Source organism: Gouania willdenowi, chromosome 22 (assembly GCF_900634775.1).
Source record: "Gouania willdenowi chromosome 22, fGouWil2.1, whole genome shotgun sequence".
Lineage (NCBI taxonomy): Eukaryota > Metazoa > Chordata > Actinopteri > Blenniiformes > Gobiesocidae > Gouania > Gouania willdenowi.
Genome location: NC_041065.1, coordinates 2,263,057 through 2,276,488, shown reverse-complemented (window position 1 = coordinate 2,276,488; position 13,432 = coordinate 2,263,057).

The following is a 13,432-nucleotide window of genomic DNA, read 5'->3' as shown; positions in this document are numbered from 1 at the left end:
TCCTCTGCATTTCACCCATATCCACCTCACGGATAGCAGTGGGATGCCACAACATCCGATCTGGGAAGCAATTTGGGGAGTGGAGGAGGAGGGATGGTGGGACGGAGGTATGCAGGGTACCCAGAGCGAAACCGAGTGGGGTTCCGAGCGTGCTCGCAGCGAGTCCGTCGTGGCCCTCGGAGCCAAAAGTAACAGTTGCTGGTCATGTTGTCAACCACCAGTTCTGGCTCACTGACATGCGACATCCTTGACTTGGGACAGGGCAGAGGAAGCAGCTGCAGGGGCAACTGCAGCAGTTTGTTAACAGGGTTTATATGGGGAGACCCTATTTTGATTTATGAAAGAAAGGAGAATTGGGTCGACCTTGGCATACTCAAAAAGTACTCATTGTTTTCTTTCATCTACCTTGTAAGGCTAAAATACCATATAATAAATAAATAAGTTGTTATTGTCCATAAGGTGTAAAAAATAATAAGGTGTAAAAGAAAATTTCTCTCTTTATAACAGAAACTTAAAGTAAAATCTGAAATCAGTGGTGACTCAAGTTAATCACCTTTATTATGCATTATAATAGTCTCATATAAACCTTACTATCTCTCAATCGTTAAAACCACATAAGAAACATTGCCTTCTAGAAATTAAAAGTGTGACTAAAAACTAAGGCTTACAGAACATTAAATAATCATTAATTATAGACATCAATTAATAAATTCTTCAAATAAATCCACCGCTGTTTTGGTCTCTTTTAATCTCACTCTCTTTCTCTTTTCCTCGTGTTTGACGATTTCATCAAAACAAAGTGGCATCTTTTAATGATTCTGTCATGTGTGAGTAAAACTACTGTAATAACCATGAAGAGCAAATATTATAAAACAAATATTAGCAGAGTTACAGTCTTTTAAATTAATGTGTTCTCAAGATGTGTTTAAGGTCCCTGGGAAACCTGGAAGATTTCATTAGTTTGTGAAATATCCCCAGACAGCCTGGACAACACATGAAAAGAGGATTTGTCCAGGTAAAACTGGACTTATGGTCACCCTAGTTTATGCAGTAAACAAGTTGATTTTACTACATTTTTTTATTTCCTCTATAATATTTTTTACAACCAACATCAATCGGCAGCAATGAACCATGCATGATAACGACACAATGTTTACTCAAGATAAAACATTTCCTCTTACTGGAAAGAAAAAGTGTTCCACTGTCACAAGTGTTACACAAGACATCACACCATCATAAATATTACAATCCAGGGGATTTCCAGAGGGTTTCTAGAGGACTTTGGACTTTTGTTTTGTTTCAAATTACACAAGCCAATATTGTATTCATGGCAGAATATTGATAACATGGCAAATGCTCAACTGAAAAATCAGCTGGGAAAACATTTAGCATTTTAACCCATAACCCATCACACTGCTTCACAGCATTTACACTGATGTCCACCCCATACATCATTACATGTGACCAGTACAAGACAAAACCTCATCTGTAGTAGTAGCATTTCAGAACATGGAGGATGCCACAAGGCGTTTAATATTAACCCAATCACTAGGAACGAGTGTATCATAGCGTATCATGTTTTTCTGCAGTCTGTGCCTTCTCCTCGCCCTCCGAGGGCTCTCTTTCCTGCTTCAGGTGTCTTGATGCTGGAGCTGGTGCTTCCAGATTGATGGTTTGTGGCTAAACTAGTCAGGGACACTCAGATCCTTCTATTCTCTTCTTTTTGCCCTTCTGTTCACTAACCCCACCCATTGGAAGCGGATAGCTGCCACCCCCCTAACCTGGTTCTACTGGAGATTTCATCCTATAAAAAAAAAGAGTCCATATTTTGTTCAGCGGTTTGAGATGATTTTGTTGTCATTTGCGCTAAATAAATAAAGCTGAATTGAAAATGAAATTAATGAAATTTAAATAACAACTGCAACGCAAACATCGGAAGGCATTGTGAACATTTTCCAAACTCAAAATTCCAATTGCAATTTTAAGAGAGAAGTGGATTGGGCCTGGCACTGTGCTACAATCGCTTTCCCACGTTGTATACCAGCTGACCAAACATAACCGGGTGGTGGTCTTCCATCGTGACCACTTGGCACCCAATGAGCTCACAGTACAGTCAAGTGAAGTCTATTCCTCCCGAACACGTTTGTGCCTTTATTTTGTTGCTTCTCCACCTCGGTCTTCCTTTTTCCTCTTGATTTGCCATTAACAGCTGCGCCAAAAGCCACGTTAGAGACTTCTGCTGGAAAATCTGCCATTGCACTTTCCCTTTTCTCAGATCATGAGCGCACATAGACTTTTATCGAGCAGCCAATAGTAATACTCAAAACAGCTCTGATTGGCTTAAGTCTAGCGTCACACTATATTTCTTAAACTCATTCACAGCTAGGAGAAGGAGCAGATATTCACTGTCCAGTCAGAGCACTTTGGATTACAATATGCTCAATGATGATTATGGATTTTTGATGAAATGACGGCAAAAAAAAAAATACATACTGTGTCAGTGAATCAGACCGTGTTAGACTACCTCACTCCTCTGGAAGTTGATTGCACTTTATTTTCATAAAACATACTGGGAACATTCATATATGTCTGTGTTTTGTTGTGTTTTTTTGAGAATTTAGGAACTTAACAGAATCAGAATTTATTGTAAAAGCAAGAGTTAAACTTTTTTGAAAAATGTAATTTTTCAGTTTGTTTTTCATATTGGTGCTTGAATTACAGTTATTTACCATTTACTTGTTATCGCAAGTAAAAAAAAAAAGAAATACATATTATTTCATACCATTTTGTACTTGTGAAGGTGAAATTTGTAATTATTGATATTGCAACGTATATTGTATTGGTTAGTATCAAAATATATTGTATCATGACATGCAAATCGTGAATCGTATCGTCATATTCATGGCAATAAACACCCTAGTATTTACAAACATTAATACCATCCCTTATCAGGTTGATAAATGGTCATGAAATCTTATTAAAATGCATAAAATTTTATCCTGTAAATTTTTGTCAACTATTTTTGTACCAGATCGATTCAACTAAAATTTTAATGTCATTTAGTTGACTAAAACTAGACTAGAACTAAAATAGTCCTGATGACCAAATTTTGACTGAATTGAAATGTTCTGTCAAAATGACCTCTGCTTGTAAAGTGATTGCAATGCTTAGAGCAGACTGTCAAAAAGTACTCTCTAGTTGTCTGCTTCATTGTGTAATTACAACTTATTTTTTCTTTATATTCTGTAATTAAAACCCGACTGGTTGTTGAATTAATTTACTTGCAAACAGTAGTGGCGCCTGGATTTTAATTGTGGGTGGGTCTCCCAAAAACTGAATGGGCCAGCAAATAAACCAAATACTATTTTTTAAAATGGGTTTCCAGACACTGCGTACCAGGCAACTCGGAAACCCGCTTTTCTCAGTTGAAAATTCTGATAAATTACAATAAAGGCAATAATGTTTGTTGTAATGTTTCTATTGGCCCAACAAAGCAAGGCAACATTATGTAGCATATAAAAGCAATGAGGCATTCAAAGTGATTCATGTTCTGAGGCTTTAAAAACATGACACAGGGCTGAGGTAAAGAAAGCAAAGGAAGTGACAGAAATACAGCCTGCGTTACTGTGTAATATAGTGTAATGTAATTTAATTTGTGAACATAGTGAATATTGTATATTATTTCCTGAAGTTTTTGACATGAGGATGCTGATCATTATTTTACCACTGACATGTGCCACCGTTGTTGTCAGACGTCAGACAAATGATTCTAGAAGAAGGCAAAGCAAGTGTATAGCACATTTCATACACAAGGCCACTGAATGTGCTTTACACAATTAAAAAGGGAAACAAACAGTTTTAAAATCAACAAAGAACATTAAAATGAGCAGTAAAAACATTAAATCGACAATAATATGATTAAAAACCTACCTCTCAGTTAGTAGAGTAAAATAGTGCCTTTAACTTTGATTTAAATATGTTCACATGTGACGGTGACTTCAGCTGTGCTGCAGTTTGTTCCACTTCTTTGCAGCATAACAACTTCACCTGCAGCGTCACCATGTTTACTGTGAACTCTGGGCTCCACTATCTGACCTGTGTTCATTAGGGATGTAACGATTAATCGTAAGGCAGTTAAAAATCGATTCATAGGTATCACGGTTGATATCAATTTTCTGACAATTAAATCGCAGTACGCAGAGGGCGCTATCCGGAAGTGTTGGCGGTGGGCGGAGTCTGCTAATACTTTGTTTCTGGCCGCCTTCTACTCTTAAATATGTTAATAAATGATTCATTACCCCTTTAGCACCGAAAGAATATCTGTAATATTACTTGAATATCTGTAAAAGTCATGTTTTTCTATTAGCTCTGTCTGCTAGCATAGCATCTCTTCTTCACTGCTAGAATATCTGCATGCCAACCGACCACTGTGTTACCAGCGCCCTCTGCTGGTCCAAACAAATATGACGTAAATCAGTGTAATGACGGTTTTTTTTTTTTAAAAGTCCAATTGTTAAGGCACAAAATACATTTTCAGTTGCACTTTTAAAAGAAAAAGAACTATTATGCAGTTTTGCATTGTTTATTATAGAACCAGAATTTAAATTAATAGGCTTCATTTTCATTGGTATTATTCCTTTATTTATTTAATTCAAGATTTATTTTTAGATAAATTGCATTGTTTTGAATAGTTTATCAAGGAATTCTTTTGACAATGAAAAATAAAAGGAAAATAATACAGTATTTTCTAGTTTTTTTCCCCAAAAAAAAAATTTGTCTACAGTCCCATTTTGGTAATGAAAAAATCGTGAGAGAATCGTATCGTGAACCCAGTATCGTGAATCGAATCGGGAGTTGAGTGAATCGTTACATCCCTAGTGTTCATAGACATGTGAACTCTGAGCTCCACTATCTGACCTGTGTCCATAGATGTGTAAACTCTGGGCTCCACTATCTGACCTGTGTCCATAGATCTGAGAGACCTGCTGGGTTCATACCTGACTAACGTCTCACTGATGGATTCTGGACTAAACCCATTCACAGTAAATTCTGACTTTACCGTTCCAAATCACCCATGGGGGAAATCCAAACCCATGTGACCACATGCGATTTGTAATAATTGCGAAGAATGTCTGTGATGTTAATCTCGTGTGAATTGGCCATGTGAGTAATTTGTAAAGTAAAAATTCCCCTTGACACTATATTTTGCTGAACTCTGAGGTCCTGTGATAATAGTAATTCAATGCGAATAGGCCTCTGTGTGATTTGGACAGAAATGGGCGGGATCTGAATCTGTATACGCTTCGTTCTTTGAGTTTTCTGGTCCTGCTCATGTTTTCATTCATTTTTTTTTTTTTTTTATACAGTATCTTTATTGAATTTTTCCAAATGTTTAAGTACATACAACAGACAAGAAGCCAATAAAACAAAACAAAAAAAGGGAAAAAAAAGAAAAAGAAAAAAAACACAAGGGCTAACAGTCGAGATGACAGAACTCTGCATCGCTAGTACTTTATGTCCCAACAAGCATTTAAAAGAAAAAAGGTAGGTGGTACACATGTCTCACTGTCCAGAAAGGTTATCAGCTCGGGCAAGATAGTCCAAGAAAGGTTGCCAGATGTTGTAAAATTTATCAAGACAGCCCATCATGCCATATCAGATCCTCTCCATGTGCAGTACATTGGTGAGGTCGGCAAGCCAGGTTTTAAACTGAGGTACAGTGCCCACATTCCAAAGGTTCAATATTGCTTTCTTGGCAATGATCATCCCATACATTATTGTACACTGTACAGAGAGACTGTGATTTTGTAGAGATGAGGAATACCCAAACAATGCTATTTCTGGGTCAGGTTTGAAAACACAATCATACACTCCAGAAAACCAGTTGAATATCTCACACCAAAAATGATATAACCGTGGACACGCCCAAAAAAGGTGTGCCAAGGAGCCCTCAGCAGACTTACAACGATCACATAAAGGAGGAGTAGAAGAAAAAAGTCTATGTAGTACTTTAAAATAAATTAACTGATGCTTGGTATTAATTGAGCATGATCGGAGTCTGCTAAGGTTTTCCTCCCAAATGTCATCTGTTATACTTATCCCCAGATCCTCCTCCCAGGCCCCCCTCAAATGGAAAGGGGTAAAATTCACTTGTTTAGAGAACACTTTTACAAAGCCTGAAATACATTTTTTTGAGGCAGAAGACTGTAAATCTTTTTTTCCTCAGGAAGAGTCTGAAAATTAGGCATAGACTGGTTTCTTATTTGTAAATATCAAAAAAAGTGAGAAGAGGGAAGAGAGAATTTGTGCCAGAGCTGAGTAAATGAGGCTAATTGTTCACCAATATACAAATTCTTCAACGTGACTAAACCCTTTAGTCTCCAAGTCTCAAATGTAATATCCGACAGGGACGGAAGAAAAGCATGGTTACGAGACACCGGGGCATGCACAGAGGTGTTTGGCAGTTTGCTGCTCTTCCTTATTTGCTCCCATATTTTCAGGCAATTCAGGACTATACGATTATTCACTTTCAATATTGCAGGAGGGCCAGGTGGTGAGAACTGTTTTCAACACTAAACAGTTTTCAATGGCGACCCATGCAGGAGTATCTGCTGAGACTTCTTTTTTATAACCTTCCTGCCAGTAAGCAAGGGCCGTGAGATTGATGGCCCAGTAGTAGTGGAGGAAACATGGTAGTCCTAACCCACCTCTCACTCTTGACTTCTGTACATGAATTTTGGAAATTCTATGTGCTTTGTAGTTCCAAATAAAAGGCATAATTATTGAATCTAATGATTTGAAAAATGGTTTTGTCAAAAAAATAGGGAGATATTGAAAAAGATATAAAAACCTCGGAAGAGAGACCATTTTGATAGTATTTATGCAGCCCACCATAGAAAGAGGAAGGGTACGCCATTTTTTGACATTGATTTTTAATTTCTCTACCGCTTCAAGAAAATTGTATTTAAATATTAATTTAGGATCTCTTGGAAGGAGTACTCCAAGATACTTTAATTTATCCATAACTTTAAATGGAAGATTATGTAAAAACTCAGTATCCTGAGACGTTGCCAAAATATTTTATGAGGTCAAGTAGAACAGGGATGGACTGTTCAGGCTGTGAGAGGAAATTACAACGTCGTCCGCATATAAAGGAAGGTGATGGTCTATATTCCCCAGATGAATGGGTCTAAGAAGAGTGTGGTGTCGAATACTGACGGCAAGAGGTTCAATTGCAATTGCAAACAACAAGGGGCTGAGTGGACAGCCCTGTCGTGTAACACGGGGTAACGGAAAGGGGGCCCATTTTCTTGATTAGTTAAAATGGAAGAAGAGGGCTGGGCAAATAAAAATTTAATCCAAGAGATAAACCGAGTGCCAAACCCAAACTCCTCCAAAGCTCTCAACACGTATCGCCACTCCAATTGGTCAAATGCCTTTTTCACATCTAAGCAAAGGGCGGCCATTTTACTGCCTCTCTCATGTTTATGATATTTTATTTTCATTAGCCTTCTTACATTAAAAAATGAGAACCTATGTGGGACAAAGCCAGTTTGATCAGCATGAATAATGGAGGTTTTATGTTTATTTACCCCGTTTGCCAGTATTTTTGTAAAAACCTTCATGTCGGAGTTTAATACAACAATAGGTCGAAAAGATGAAGGCTCAGTCTCATCCCTGCCCTCCTTCAGTATCAGTGAAATATTGGAGGAAATTTACAAGTTTCAAATGAGTGTGTAAACATTCTCAAAAGTAGGGAGCCAACTTTTCAGAGTACTTTTTATATAATTCAATGCTGAAGCCTCCGGTCCAGCAGTCTTATCATTAGGAAAAGATTTTATGGCATCCAAAAACTCCTGAGTTGAGATGTTTGAATTGAAGGCATCTTGTGCAGTCTTGCTTAACTTAGGAAGAGCTAGACCTCCAAACCAGTCAGAAAGATTCCCATTTGCTTTTGACTTATAGAGTTGCTCGTAATACTCCTTAAAAACGATCATTAATGCCTTTTGGGTCAACAACTAATTCCCCTGTTTTTGACCTGATTTTATGAATAGTTCTGCTGGCCTGTAAGCCTTTTAGATGCCTAGACAGAAGTTTATGTGGCTTATCCCCGAGCTCAAAATGTCTTTGCCTTACTTTAAGCAGCTGGTCCCGCACCTGATCAGACAATAGACTATGACGTTCATATTTTAATTTCAGAATATTTTGTAGAGTAGAGGGACTGGGGGAGGATTGATAAGCAGTTTCCAACTGCAGAAGTACATTTTCTATTTCTGCAAGACGCTTCCTCTTCTCCCTCCTCATAGAGGTCTCAAAAGAGATAATATGACCTCTGCTGACTACCTTAAAAGTTTCCCATAGGGTGGAGTCATTAACCTCAGAATGGTCATTAGTTTCCAGAAACTCAGAGATTTTTGCCGACATAAACTTGTCAAATGATGCCTCCAGAAGGAGTGAGGGATGAAATCGCCAGTTATAATGTTGTCTCTTATGGTTAAGACCAAGGATGTTGGAGAATGATCAGAGATTAAAATATTACGATAAGTTGAAGAGATCACATTAGAAATTAAACTAGATTCCAATATAAAGTAATCCATCCTAGAATATGATCTGTGTTTGCTGAAAAGAAGGAATAATCTGTATTTGTGGGATACTGCAGTCTCCAAATATCTACCAGATTCATAGAAGACATTAAATTATTTAACAGTGTGAAGGATGCAGATTATTGGGTTGTATTGGCTGACCTGTCCAAAAAATTATCTAGCACACGATTGAAGTCTCTGCCAATAATAATGTGTGTCAGGGGAGTTAGGCAGTTTATTAAATATCAGGATCATCAGAATTTGGAGCGTAAACATTCAAAAGCGTAATGTGAAATGAGTAAATATAGCCTCTTACCAAAATATATCTACCGTTTGGGTCACTGATAGTAGAAATATGTCTAAATGGAATAGTTTTACAAATCAAAATGACAACTCCCCGGGCCTTACTGGAAAAGGTGGACTGGAAAATTTGGTTAACCCAGGAACACTTTAGTAATTTTTCTTTGGCAGGTCTTATATGCGTTTCCTGTAGAAAAATAATATCAGCAGACTGACTTTAAATGAAAGAAGACCTTAGCGCGTTTGAGTACATGGCCCATTCCCCTAACATTCCAACTGGTAAAGGTGATACCGCCACCTAGAGGAGGTGAACTAGGATGCATTTCTAATTAAAGTAGGTAAACATGCACCCCTTGAAAAACAAACACAATAATAATAAAAACCAAACCTGAAGAACATTGCCCCCCTCCCCCCACCCCACTTTCCCAAACAAAGTGAGAACAATAACCCTATATAATCATACAGGGGTTGCCAGACCATATGAAGTCTTGAGCTACAGGTAGGCTCTAACACTAAGCTCTTGTAGCTCTCATTCAGGCAATGCAAAAGAGAAAAAAGTACCAATGGTCATAAAAACCTCCTCGTCGGAATAATTGCACAGTAACAGTCACATACCACGATGTGTGCCGATCAGTATCCGGTCAATGTAAAGTTCCTGCAAAGTCCTCTGCCTCCCGTGGTGAGGAAAACACTTTCTCAGTGTTACCATGGGTAACCCGCAGCCATGCTGGATAAATGAAGGCAGCCCGCGCGCCGGCATCCGGGAGCTTTTTACAGGCGCCATCAAAAGCCGGCCGCTCCTTCATCACCTCCGCTGGATAATCCGGAAAAATGTGGATCCGTTGGCCCTTGTGACTCAGGGGAAACTGTTGACGGGCCAGCTGCAGTATCCTCTGTGTTGTCTGGAAATGATGAATCCGGGCAATCATTATGCGCTGCCTTGCGTCATTGGCAGAGGGTTGCCTTCCAATGCGGTGTGCTCGATCCACATCCCGTAATAAACTTCGTCACAAACTCAGTTGGGCGCTCATTCAGGGAGACCCACAATCTTGATATTCTGCAGCCTAGAGCAAGCCTCAAGATCGATCAACTTCAGACGAAGCGCACCATTTTCTGCGTGCACCCTTGTGCACGTTTGTTCCAGAGCGGTGAGGCGGCATAGTCATAGTCCGAGCTAGCTTCCTCCACATCTTTCACATGGTTCCCGAGGCTAACCAAAGATGCTTGGGTGGATGCAAGAGATGCCTCTAATGCATCTAAGCGTTCTGTCATCATTTTGCTCATATTCTATATTGCAGAAAGTACATCCACCGACCCACTTTCACTTCCTGGTAAAACGGACCCTGCGAGAGGCTCCCCATGCTCCGCCACCGGTGCTCCCTCATCCTCGTGAGGGGATCCCTCCAAGTTCTTTCTGCGGTTAGCCTTGGGTCTCGTCATGCTCACTGACTCAAAGATAGAAAATGATGCAAAGAATCGACAAATTGTTGTAAAATATGGCAAAATGACTGAATAAATTATCGCGTGGTGAGCAGCCCAGGTAAAACACATCTACTCCATACGATACTGACTTTTTTTTTTCCTGTTTCAAGTTTTAAATTAATAAAACAAAACAAAAAAAAAACATTTTTTTATGTTTTTTAATTTGATTTTAAAATGAAATAACCAAAGAACGAAGGGTACACGGATTGATCTGAATCATAACAATCTGATCGCTAGAGCAAACATGGGCTCGTCCGTAAACGGTTGCATTTACTGGTTCAATAAACAGGAAGAGATTCAAATTCTGATGTAGCTGGTTATGATTTACAGTTCGCATAAACAGGACTGAATCATAATAAAACAACCACTAGAGCGGATATGGGCTCGTCTGTGAACGGTCACATTTACAGACCTTGGAGTCGCTGTTAGCTTACCAATAAACAGGAAGAGATTGGTCACCTTTATAATAAGTGCTGACTAGTCCACTGGGAGTGAGGTCCAAGGCCAAGACAGGCTGACGTGATAATACTGTATCATGTTTTTCTGCAGTCAGTGTCTTCTCCTCGTCCTTCTCTCTCTACTCTGTTTCAGGTGAAGCTGATGATGTCACTTCCTGATCTGTGGTTCACGGCTCAACTAGTCTGAGACACTCTGATGTTCTATCTCTCTATCCTGTTCTGTTGGTCCTTCTGTCTACTAACACCAACCAGTCCACGCAGATGGCTGCCACCTCTGAACCTGGTTCTAACAAAGATTTCTTCCTGTTAAAAGGGAGTTGTTTCTTCCCACTGTCGCTAAATGCTTATTATGAATTTTATATTTTGATAAGAGCATTGAGATGACTTTGTTGTACATTGCACTCTACAAATAAATTGAATTGAAAGTTGAATCTGATTACGCATTGTTTTGTTTCCTGGATGCATGTTTATTTACTTTTGGCAAATGTTACGCATTATGCAACGCATTGACATCATATCCGGGGGATGTTCGTATATTTCAGCAAAATCTCAGGCTTCGGTTATCCCCTGCGAATGCACCACATGAAAAGCAGATGTTGGGGGGGGGTCATTATTTATTAAGTGGTCCCTAGGTAAAACTAATCCATTGCAAATAGTGCTTTAAAGATGATAAATTAAAACCGTGACCCTAAAAAATCTGTGGCCACAGGGGGCGACAGTTCCAACTTTGCTGTTTCGTAGACGCAATTAAGAAGAGCTCCGTGTGCATGTAAATAAAGACAACCAGGATTCACTGCTGCTCATTAGAATCAGCAGAATCATTAGAACCTGCAGTGAATCCACTACTGCATTGACAGCAGTGGGATTGTCTTTATTTCCATGCACACGGAGCGCTTCTTGATTGTGTCTACGAAGCAGCAAAGTGGGAACTGTCGCCCCACAGATTTTTTTGCATGTTGGTGGCAGAGTTATTATCTGAGGCTGCTTCACTGCTTGAGGACCTGGACAACTTGCTGTGATTAATGAAACATTGAATTGTTCAATCTACCAGGAACTCCTGAAGGTGAACCTTCTGCCATCAGTTTGTTCCTTAAAGCTCAGGTTCTCTCTCACATAGCAACAAATCCACCTCTGATTGGCTCAAATAAAAACTTTAAAGCCGATATCTGGAGTTTCTGAGAGGACGTCTCAATGTTCCGCCCTCAACAGCTCCACTTCCTCTCTCAGCCTCTGCGATCTACCAGAAGCCACGCCTCTACTTTTCTGCATTGCGGAACACAACAAGGTCGCATCGGGAAACATTGATATAGGTCTATGGGTCAGGTAAAAGCCAAAATCATATTTACCTGTTTGCTGTTGTGACGTGCGACTTTGTTTCCATGCGCAGTTACGCATTCACTTTAATTGTCTCAAAAACAGGAAGTTGAAGCCTATTGGCTGGGTGCAGTCAGCGATCGTTTCCATTTTTACAAGGGTCTATAGGACGAAGAAGGGACATATATACATTAATGTGTCAGGGTTAGGTGTAGGTGTGGACCCCAATGCAGAGAGCGATGGAGGCAGCAGGCAGGGATAGCATTGATAGTATTCCATTTTGTAACAATAAAACCCAAAAAGACACAAGGAAACAGGGAAAACTGGGAGCAGGAAACAAAACACACAGCAGCACACAGAGAGCGTAACATTGACAATGATCCAGCAACCATACTGTGACCAAGCACTCAGCTAAATAGTGAGGGAAGCTTGATTGGAACGGGCCACACCTGGGTGGAAAACATGAGGTAGATATTCAGTCAGAAACCAAACACAGACATCACTGGGGGTGGAGCCACAAGTAGGAATACCTGAAACACAAAGACAAGAGTTAAACACAGGAGGTCAGACCCAAACAGTATAAACAAAGACACAGACATCACTGAAAGAGGACCCCAAGGGCTAAATAACATAACCAAACCTGACAAAAGTATATGAATGACCACCAGCAGTAGACCATAGTAACAGACGAGGTATTTTTTTACATTTCAAAAAAAATCATACATAAACATTACATTTCTCAGAAACTCCAGATATCAGCTTTAAATATGGCTGAGTTAAAACCATTCAGTCATCACTTATTGTCAACACTTGATTTGCTTTATTGCTGCAAAGGGGGGATCCCACCAGATTTTAGGTTCAGGGGGAAATTCCTTTTTCACATCAGGTCAGATAGGTTCAATTATTTTTGCCACTCAATAAAAAATAATTAAGACACAGCATTTTACATTTACTTGGGTTGTCTTTGTGAGATATTACAGTAAAACTTGTTTGGTAATCCGGAACATTTAAGAGTGATCAATATGCAAAATATATATATATATATATATAGTGTATGTATATATATATATATATATCTATATATATATATATATATATATATATATATATATATATATATATATGGAACAGTATACACTAAATAACAACAAATAGTAGTTCTCCATACTGTATTTTAAAATCATCTTTTTTGTTAAAAAAGACAGCATTATGGATGTGTAAGCTTGTTTTGTGTCAAAGGGAGAACCACAGGTGATGACTTGTTTACGGAGGTAAATGCGTGTTTGGACATGTTAG